Raw genomic sequence first — 8396 nt, forward strand, 5'->3', positions numbered from 1 at the left:
CTATTCTAGGTACGGGTCACTGCTGGACACAGGGACACAGTGGAGCAAGCCCACTAGGGCCTCTGTCCACAAGGTACTGACAGTTTAGGGGTTTACTGTGTACCCTTATCTCCCTGACCAGTCTGAGCCTGGCCCAGGAGTGGACCTGCCTTGTTCCCACTGGGCCCCAGAGCCCAGCCCAGCATCTGGCACAGAGGAGGTGAGAGCAGGTATTTTCGGTACAGGATGCCCCTGTGGACCATGTCTGACTTTCCTGGGGGAGCAGGTTCTCCAAGACATCTGACTCAGGGCCCTGCTTTAGGACCGTCAGTGCCCCTCATGCCCTCCCTGACTCATGCCAACCTGAGGGCAAGGCCTTTCTCAGAGGATACTTCTTCAACCTCTCATGAGCTGTAGGTGTCCCTTCAACACACCTGGGTGTTTGACAGATATCCTAGGCCCCAAGCCTGCTCCAGGTTAGGGAACTCAGGTTAGAGAGATTCCCCAAAAGGAGAATTTGACACCTTAGTGCTGGAGGTATCAGGAGCAAAGCTGCTCCTTTAGGGCCCAGATGCCCCGTGCTGGCAGAGGCTGCAGTCTGGTCTTGGGGGATTTGGGGGACTAGAAGCCTGGCATGTCATTAGAGATTGAGAGAAGCGGAAGATGTGGTACTCAACCAGACATCGCATGTGATAGTCTTGATGAAGATCTGGATAAAGTGCCAGCCTCCAGATCCCAAGTAAAGGAGCAGCAGGGAGAACCCCACCTGGGTCCACGGTAGTTTCAGCACCAGTTGAGAGAACAGCAGCACCCCCACCAGAGATGCCCCAAGCAACATTGTGACCTGTGGGCATAGGGCAGTTAGCAGACCCAAAACCTAGGTCTCCCAACTTCTGGCCCAAACAGCCAGGCAACTATTACTCCAAAGGGTCAATCTGAGGTGAAGCTACTTTACTGAGTGGGAGTGCTGAGGACAGAGGTCCCTTTCCAGGCTTGGGCCCAGGGCTGGCTGGGAGAGGTAGGCTAGAGACAGGGGACTTAAGGTGAGGAGTTCCAAGGGGGAGAGGCAGGAGGCTGGGTTCTACTCCCCTAGTCCACCTTTGCCCGCCACTTTCTGTGTGACTTTGGGAAAGTCCCTTTCCCACTTCATAGACCTTAGTTTCCCCTTCTGGGCAATTGGTGTATTGAGACTTGCTGTCAGAAGCCCTTTTACCCAGAGCAGAGGAGTCCACTTTCCTGGCACTCAGGGTTCTTACCAAGGTGGGGAGCTCGACTCTCAACCCAGAAACCCAGGTTAGTTCTGTGGATGACCAAGCCAAGCCTCAAAATCCAAATGAGCAATTTCCTCAGAAGGGGGACCAGGTTTAAACCTTGTTCACAGTCTCAGGCAGCTCCAAGCTCTGCCTGCGATAGAGGACAGAAGAGCAAAGGGGTTGGAGCCTGAGAGGTGCCTGTGAGGTGAATGCCCAAGGGGTAAAGGTGACTGAGGGAGAGGAAGAGGGCCTTGAAGGCACCCACACACATACACAGCCAGTGGCTCAGCTGAATCCTTGGGGGCTGGGGCTGAGAGGGAGGGAATGGCTGACTGTGCCACAAGGGCTGGCCTAGGATTAGGACTCTCAGGCTCTCTATTCCTGGTGTTTTATGGACTTATTTAAGGGGCAGCGGTTGGGACTCGGTTTCCTTTCTGGTTCTCCTATTCCTGGGGAGAGGCTGACGATCTCGGCTGTGAAGTAGCCTTAGCGCCTCCAAACCAGATGATGACAGGATACGGCCTAAGGAAGCCCTTTACAAACTACCCGCCCCTCCTTGCAAAAAGCCCAAAGCTGGAAGGGCCGAACCAGCAGCGTCCCTAACACTGATGCCTGGGTCTTCAGGGTCGGAGAACCCCTGGGCTTTCAGAGCCCACCAGGACAGGGGTCAGGAAACTGTCCCGAAGTCCGGGGGATGGGCTGAGGAGGAGGGCTGCCCAATTCCCACGGGCCTCCGTCCCGGGTCCTGCGGCCCGCCCCCGCCAGACCGAGGGCAGCAGAGCGCCCCGCGCGGAATGAGAGCAGCAGGGCATCCCCCATTACCTCCCCAGACTTGTCCGGGCATATTTCTCCGTTCGCCTCCCGCAACCCAAACCACGACCCCGCCGGCTGAACCGCTGCCAGCGCGCCGCAGAGCCTGCCACGCAGCGGAGTCGCTGACGCCGGGCGACCCAGCCCTCCCTGCGTGCGGGTCAGCCTCGGGCGGCACCGCCCCGCGGCCCGCTGGGAGTTGTAGTTCGGTCGCGCAGCCCCGCCCGGCTGCCGAAACCCCGGAGACCTGGGAGGTGGCAGATGGGCTTCGCTATATACATTTCACCCCCGGTTCCCGGGCTTGGGGGTCGTGGGAAAAGAGCCGCCATCCGCACCATCAGCCTAGAGCGGAATCCGCGCCTCAAGCCGGGGCAGACTTTAGCAAAGGCCTAGCATCCCGGCTAGAGTACTAAAAGGACAGTTACGGGAGAATTGAGTCTCAAATATCTGTCTCTGGGGGCGCGATGGATAGAGCACTCCCTCCAGCTAGACCTGGCGTGGTATTCGAGTGTTGTGAGTTCAAGTCTCAACGAATTTTGACGGCTTCCCTCCGGACGTTTTAATGGCCTCCAGAAAGTTCAGAAGACGGCCGGCTACCGGCATACCTGAGTCTTGCTGCGTCCTCCAGGTCAAGAGTGTTATTAAGGCCCAGGAATCCTTTCCCATCCGTGAGTCTCTTCTAAGCAGCGGAAAACCTGTTTGAGGTGGCTGTAGTGGATCTGCTGGAATAGTGGATGGCACATGACAGACGATGAATAAATGAACAGATTGCTCAGTAGTTGGAAACACCCTCCATCACCAGTTCTCCCAGCCACAACTTACATGCTAGGAAGAGCACTGTCCCTGAAACAGGGAGACACAGTGCAGTGGTTAAGAGCATGATCTGGGTTTGAAGAGTGCCTCTGTTACTACTGGCTGTATGATATTAGCAAGTTGCTTAACTTCCTAAAAAAATGATTATTAAGTGGTCAATACCTTGACATTAAGTATGTTGACAATACTGTATAACAGTCACCACTATCTATTTCCAGACTATTTTCATCATCCCAACTCAAAACTCATTCTAATTCAGCAATAATTCCCCACTGCCCCCTCCCCCACCACAGTTAACTACTATTTGTCCTTTTGTCTCCTTATTTCACTTAACATGACATCTTCAAATACATCTATATTGTAGCATGTACTGGTACTTCACTTCTTTTTATGGCTGCATAATATTCCATTATATGGATAGACCACATTTTGCCTAGCAATTCAAATGATAGACACTTGGCTTGCTTCTATCTTTTGGCTATTGTATAATGCTGCAATGAACATCAGTACACAAACATCTGTTTGAGTCCTTCCTTTCAATTATATTAGGTATATACCTAGGAGTGGAATTGCAGAGTCATAAGGTAATTCCATACTTAACTTTCTGAAGAAAATCCATTGCCTACTACAGGGAGAGGCACATTCAGTGTTTGGCACATGGATTTCTAGTTCTCCCAGTACCATTTGTTGAAGAGTCTATTTTCCCCCTATAGAATGGACTTGGCACCTTGTCAAAAATTAACTGGCCATAGATGTGTGGATTTATTTATGGACTCTCAATTCTATTCTATTGGTCTATGTCTCCCCTTATGTGAGTATGAGTGTTTTGGGTTACTGTAGCTTTGTAGTAAATTTAAAATCAGGACGTATGAGTCCTCCAAATTTCCCTTTTCAAGAGTATTTGGGCTATTTGGAGTCTCTTGCAATTCCATATGAATTTAAGGATCAGCTTTTCCATTTCCACATGCAAAAAAGTTGCTGGAATTTTGATAGAGATGGCCCTGAATTTATAGATAGCTTTAGGCAGTATTGACATCTTAATATTGTCTTCCAATCCGTGATTGTGAGATGCCTTTCCCTTTATTTAGTCTTCTTTAATTTCTTTCAGCAATGTTTTATAGTTTTTGATGTACTAGTCTTTCACCTCCTTGCTTAAATGTATTCCTAGGTATTTTATTCTTTTAGCTGCTACTGTAAATGAAACTGTTTTCTTGCTTTCTTTTTCAGGTTGTTTATTACAAGTGTATAAAACTCAACTGACTTTTGCATGTGTACCTTGTATTTTGCAACTTTGATGACTTTATTAGTTCTACTAGCTTTCTTGTGAATTCTTTGGAATTTTCTCTATATAGGATCATATATAGGGATAATTTGGCATTTTCTTTCCCAGTTTGGATGCCTTTTATTTATTTATTTTTTTCTTGCCTGATTGCGCTGGCTAGAATTTCCAGTATAATGCTGAGTAACTTTGGTGACAGCGTGCATCCTTGTCTTGTTCCTGATCTTGAGTGTAATATTTGCTGTGTTTTTTCCATAAATGCCCTTTATCATGTTGAGAAAGTTCCCTTCTATCCCTAGTTTTCTAAGCATTTTTATCTTTAAAAAAAAACAAACAAATTTGGTTATGTTGATTCTATTTTTTTCTATTCTGTTTCATTTATCTGTGCTCTAATCTTTACTATTTCTTTCCTTCTATTAACTTTGGGTTTAGTTTGCGCTTCTTGTTCTAGTTTCTTTAGGTGTGAAAGGTTTGTGATCTTTTTTCTTTTTAAATGTAGGTATTTAGAGCTATAAATTTCCTTCTCTGGACTGCCTTTGCTGCATCCCATAAGTATTGGTATGTTGTGTTTTTGTTCATCTCAATATATATCCTAGTTTCCCTTGTAGTTTCTTCTTTGACCCATTGGTTGTTTAATAGTGTATTTAATTCCCACATATCTGTAAAATTTCCAGTTTTAATTGTTACTGATTTCTAGCTTTATTCTAACATTGTGGTCTGAGAAGATACTTTGTATGATTCTGATATTGTAGAATTTATTAAGATGTGATTTGTGGCTGTGAACAGTCACTGATGTCTCTGAGCAGATGTTCCAGACTATTTATTAGTTGCTCTAGAGGACTAACTAAATTCCACACCTCTCTATGCTGCCATCTTGCCCATCTGTTTTGTAATTTTTGTTCAGAACTGGACATTCTGAGTTTTATGTTGTTTTAACTCTGGAGAACTAGTTTTCCCACTGCTCTGGAATTACTAGGTTTGTTGTTGATGTTGGTGTTGGTAAGGGCTAGAGCCATCAATTTGTGACTTTTCAAAACCACTTTTTCTCCTAAACAGGGAATGGAAAGAGAAAATAGTGGAAAAAAAATAGGTACTGCTTCTTTAGGATTTCTCTGCCACTTTTGCCTAAGGGGTGTTGGAACAATGTCTGCCTCTGAGCCATGCTCCACCCCCTCCCCGGTGATCTGAAACAGTTGATCAAAAGTAGTGATCAATCATCAGACCTCACTCCCTGGGATTTTGGAGGACTAGGTCCTTGCAGCAACAAGTTGCTCCAGAAGCCCAGGCTGTGGTCTCCACTGCTGCCTACTATGTGGCTGGTGAATGGGGGATGTTAGCAGCTGCAGGGAGTGTGAAATTCACTGACATTTAATATAGTTTTTCAGTCTTTTTCCAGTTCATCGCTGATGCTGCACAGTGTTCTGCTAGACTCTAGAGTTTCAAACTACTTCACAGCCAGTTCAATGTTGTTTTAGTGGAGGGACTGATTTATGGAGCTTCCTACTCAGCCATCTTCCCACAATACCTGCTTACCTACTTTAAGTCTTGGTTTCCTCATCTATTTTCTTTGTCAAAAAATAATAATAGAACACACTTGACAGGATTATTGGAAGGATTCAATGAGATCACATATGAGGCTGGAACATGGTAAGAGGTTAATAAACACTGCCTAGTATTATTGTGTGTTTTGTTTTTATTTATTTTTTTGTTAATTTTTTTTCTTTTGTTATTGTGTGTTGTTTTGTTTTTCTATCTCTGGAGTGATACTGCTGGCCCATTTGCTTTTCCCATGGAAAATGACACAGCTTTGACATAAAAGACTATAAAGCACCATGTGCAGACATGGTGGCCAGAGCTCCTCCTTGTTCAAGATGTCACTCCTGTCCCACTACTCTGCCCTTCCTCTTGACTGCCAGATGGATAGAAGCTGAACACTCAGATTCACATCCAGGAAACAGAGATACTCGTAGCCAAGAGCACCCTTGGGCGGGCTCTGGAGCTTGCCCAGGTTGAGGGTGGACAGTGAGATCTGGGGACACTCCCTGCAAGGCAGAAGGCAGGACTCAGATACTGGGAAGGCATCCTCAAAGGCAGGTGGAAGGTAGAGCTATAGCAAGGTTGTGAGGGGTGGGGGGCAGCAATGGGGCCACAAGCCGTTATGGAATATCTACTTCTGGCCAGGACAGGGGTGGAGAGTGATGGGATGACATAAGCCAAGGGCATGGTTCCTGTCTGCAGGGGCACAGGCTAAGGAGGGAGGCAGGCCTGAGATGTGATCAGCTAGCACATTTTATAGGAACTTAGAGATACCGAGTCAAGGCCACCACACTGCACAACTCAGGGGTCATGATAGTTTCTATGTGAATGGTGACCCTGGACTTGGACAGTGGCCAGTCAATGTAACCATCTGTGGCCAAGGTATCAAGCAGAGCTCCTTAGAGGAATGAGATTGATACGATGTGACTCCAGAGAGATCAGGATCCCCAGGAATGCCCCCAATCCCCTGGGGCAGAGCTGGGACCTACTGCAGGATCTGGATACCCTCTGGATCCCTCTTCATCTGGTCCCTGAGGGTCTTCAGGTCTCAGTGTCCTGTGGTCTCCCCTAGAACTGTGACCATGTCTGATAGGACAGAAATGGGCACAAATAGAGGCTGTGATATTAGATGTTACCTCATCCAGTCTGAGTCTTAGTTTCCTGTATGGTAAAACAGGAATAATACATACCTCTCAGTTATAAGGATTCATGTTAAACCCTTAGCAAATTGCCAGCATACAGCAAGATTATCAATGTTTTTAATCAGCTGGGGTGAGGTGGACCACCTTAGCACAGCACTTTAGGGTTTATAAATCACTTTTACATCCATTATCACAACAGAGTGTCATGTCAATATCTCCATTGTAGTTGCAGGCTTCCACAACAAAGTGCTGGGTTTGAGCCCAGGTTCTGTTGCTATCTAGGTGATCTTGTACAAGTCATTTCATATTTCTAAGCCTCAGTGTCCTAATTTGTGAAGTGTGGATAACACCTTTCTTATAGAGTTAATGTGAGAAATCAAGAAAATCATACATATAAAACACTTGGCATAGTGAGCAGCCAAAACAAGTGCTGAACCGTTAACCATTATTGTTTTTATTAGTAGGAATAATGGCAGTTCCCATACTTAAAAATTCTGGGAGAAATGAGAAACACACTGTAGAATTCTAGGATGTTTTATTCATTCATTCAGCTAACACTCATTGAGCACTATCCAAAATGCTTCCTATGCGGTGAAACAAGGCAGATGTGGTCCTTGATCTCATAAAGCTTACTTTCTAGTGGGATATTATAATTGGATAGGTATTTATAAGTCATCTATTTAGTCTAGAGTTTCTCAATGTAACTCCCAGGAAACAGTTTAAAAAGGAAAACACCCAGATTCCACGCCCCTCCCTCACGCCCGGTCCCCACTCGGCAGATTCGCATTAAGCGTATTTAGGGTGGGACAAGCATCTGCATTTTACCAACGTTCCGGGTGCCTATAAGGTGTAACGAGGTTTGGGTAGCCTGGCCTAGTCTATCCTGCAGTTAGTCGTAGGAAACCGAGGCTTTGACAGAGGCCGTGACCCGCCCAGGCTTCCACCACAAGGGCTCACCTGCGCCGCTCGCTGCCCCCACAGGAGCGCGGGGTACCAGCGGCCTCACCATGAAGGCACCGGGTGTAGAGCGCCCTTCCCGCGGAGCCGGCAGCCAGCAGCACCTTCTAGAGCGGGGACGTGGGGATACGGTCGGGGTAGAGCAGGCCGGCGCCGTGGCTCGCAGCCCGAAGGGGTAAATATCTGCGGGACAAAAAAAAAAATGCCGAGGTGACAGGAGCAGGGCGCCCCAGGACTCCTCCCCGTCTCCATCTGGGACCCGCGGCCACTTGCCTGCAGCAGACCCGGGGCGGCCGGGGAGCAGCGGGAGCGGGCGCAGGGCCCGGCACGGCAGCGTCGCCATGGCAGCGGGCCGGTCCCGACACCACCGGGAATGGGAGGGCAAGGCTGACGCCCCGAACTTCTCTGGCGACCAAGAGATGGAGAAGTCAAAAGGACTCGATCCCGACTGTGCTGTCTATGGCTTTTTAGAGCGGGAAATGGGATCACAGACGAGAAAGAGCCCTATCGCTATGTATTAGAAGGAAACCCAAGCGACCTGTTTCCACGGGTACAAGACTTCCCATCTCACCTCACACCTAAAAAAGGGTTTCCCGGAGAGACGTAAGCTCCCCTAGCTTTGGGTTT

The 8396-nt window shown here is 47.7% G+C and overlaps 1 pseudogene; it reads right to left on the reverse strand.

Annotated features, from left to right (window-relative positions):
- Positions 1-2203: 2203 nt before the first annotated feature.
- On the reverse strand, positions 2204-8396 carry LOC119535510 (annotated as a pseudogene).

Source organism: Choloepus didactylus, chromosome 5 (assembly GCF_015220235.1).
Source record: "Choloepus didactylus isolate mChoDid1 chromosome 5, mChoDid1.pri, whole genome shotgun sequence".
Classification (NCBI taxonomy): Eukaryota; Metazoa; Chordata; class Mammalia; order Pilosa; family Megalonychidae; genus Choloepus; species Choloepus didactylus.